Below are 2,728 nucleotides of genomic sequence, written 5' to 3'. Positions count from 1 at the left end.
GGCCCGGGTCCCGGCTCCGGCGGCAGCTGGCGGGGCAGGCGCGGGACCCGCAAGTCACACCCAAGTCACGCCCGGCGCAGCGATCCCGGGCCCCTCCGACGACAAGCGTCTTCTCTCCGCGTCCTCGGGCCCCAGACCCCGGCCTGGCTGCGCGCTCCCGGGTCTGGCGTGTTGAGGCAGGCGCTCTGGACGCCCAAGCGAGGGACAGGCCGCGCACTGTCTGGCCAAGTCGTGAAAGTCACCTACGGACCGAGAAGCCGTCCCAAGAGAAGGGGTCTCTCATGGGTTGAGCGTGGTGATGGGCAGAAGGCTGGAACAAATGTTTATTTTTTTTATATCTGTTTTTATTTTTTAAGTTGTCTATCTCACCAATGAAAAGACATTTTTAATTCAATAAATTATGATTTTACCTGGGCACGGTGGCTCACGCCTGTAATTCCAGCATTTTGGGCAGGGGAAGTGAGAGGATTGCCTGAGCCCGCGGGTTCGAGACCAACCCGGGCAAAATGGCGAAACCTCGTCTCTACAATAAATCAAAAAAGTAGCCGGGCATGATGGTGCACGCCTATAGTTCCAGCTACTTGGAAGACTGAGGTGGAACGATCGCCAGAGCCCAGCAGGTCGAGGCTGCTGTGGCCATGAGCGTGCTGCTGCACTCCAGCCTGGGTGACAGACTGAGACTTCGACTCAAAAAAAATAAACAAAACAAACAAACAAATACATATTTTTTAAAAAAGTAAAAACGGCCAGGCTCGATGGCTCAGCCTGTAATCCCGCGCCTTTGGGAGGCTGAGGTGAGTGGATTGCCTGAACCTGCGGGTTCGAGACCCGCCTGGGCAGCGAGACCTCATATCTACAATAAATCAAAAATCAGCCGGGCGTGGTAGCGCATGCCTGTAATTCCGGCTACTCGGAAGGCTGAGGTGGAAGGATCGCTGGAGCCCAGCGGGTCGAGGCTGCGGTGGCCGGGAGCAGCCACTGCACTCCAGTCTGGGTGACAGAGTGAGACTCCAACTCAAAAGAAACAAAAAAAAAGTAAAAACGGCTGGGTACAGTGGCTCATGCCTACATGCCCAGCAATTTGGAAGACCTAGAAGGGAGGAGGATCGCTTGAGCCCAGGAGTTTGAGACCAGGACATAAAAAAATTTGCCAGGTGTGGTGGCGCAACTGTAGTCCCAGCAACTCCGGAGGCTGAAGCAGGCAGATGGCTTTAGCTGAGGAGTTTGAGGCTGCAGTGATTATGCCACTGCACTCCAGCCTGGGTGAGAGTGAGACTCTGTCTCAAATAAATACAAGAAAAAAATAAAGTAAATAAATAAATACATTTTAAAAATGGACTGCTTGGCCTAGCGTGGTGGTCCACGCCTGTAATACCAGCACTTTGGAAGGTGGAGGTAAAAGAGTTGCTTGAGCTCAGGGGTTCGAGACCAGTCTGAGCAACATGGTGAGCCCTCATCGCTACAATACATCAAAAAACATTAGCTGGGTGTGATGGTGCCAGCCTGTAGTTCCAGCTACTTGGAAGGCTGAGGTGGAAGGATCACCTGAGCTCAGCCTGTTGAGGCTGTGGTGGCCGTGAGGGTGACACTGCACTCCGGTCGAATGAGACTCTAACTCTAAAAAAACAACCAAAAAAAGGACTGCTTAATGGTTATGGCGCTTTCTTTTGAGGTGATAAATATGTTTGAAACTACTTAGAAGTTGTGGTTGACAACATTGTAAATGTATCAAATATTAGTAAAATACTACGTTTTATGTTTTGATTTTTTTTTTTTTGAGAAAGCAGGATTTATTGAGAGGGCAGAAAAGCTCCCACTGTGGGAGGGGACCTGAAGGGGTTGCCCCTATGTACTTTTTTTAAAAGTCGAATTTATTGTAGAGATGAGGTCTTGCCAAGTTGCCCAGGTTGGTCTCAAATCCCTGGGCTCAGGCAATCCTCTCACTTTGGCCTCCCAAAGTGATGTTTTATGTATTACACGTGACATACAATCTTATTGTATATATCACATTATGTTACATGTTACATTCTTTTGCGCATTAGCGCATATCTTACATACATACACACACACACACAGCACCATCACGTAATATTGTATATATACAAAATGGCATATACGCAATTTCCTAAAACTGCATAATGTAATTAATATATAACATGTACTATATATAATTGTATGTTTTGCATGTAAGAGATTATATGTAACAGAAGATGGTATAAGACACTCTAAAATGGTTGATTCTTTTTTTGGGGGGGGTCGGGGTCTCACTCTGTCGCCCAGACTGGTGTGCCGTGGCACGCTCCCGGCCACCGCAGCCTCGACCTGCAGGGCTCCGGCGATCCTTCCGCCTCAGCCTTCCAAGTAGCTGGAACTACAGGCGTGCGCTACTATGCCCGGTTAATCTTTTGATTTTTAAAAAAAATTGTAGAGATGAGGTCCCGCAGAGCTGCCCAGGAGAGTCTCGCACCCGTGGGCTCAGGCAATCCTCTGGCCTCCGCTTCCCAAAGCGCTGGGATGTCAGGCTTGAGCCTCCGCGCCCGGCCTTAAAACGGTTAATTCTATGTGACTCGTACCTCGACACAAATACCGGGGGAGAAAAAACAGTTGCAGCAAAAGTGCTTCTCCAGCCCCGACCTGGAGTGGGGTCGGGCAAAGGGGCCGGGCGCGGGAGCGGGGGCTCCCGCCTGGAACCCTGACTCTTCGGGAGGCGGAGGCGGGAGGACTGCCT

This window comes from Carlito syrichta, unplaced genomic scaffold, assembly GCF_000164805.1.
Source record: "Carlito syrichta isolate Samal-C Ts95f unplaced genomic scaffold, Tarsius_syrichta-2.0.1 Scaffold135679, whole genome shotgun sequence".
In the NCBI taxonomy this organism is placed as follows: Eukaryota; Metazoa; Chordata; class Mammalia; order Primates; family Tarsiidae; genus Carlito; species Carlito syrichta.
Note: the sequence above shows the minus strand (reverse complement) of the source record.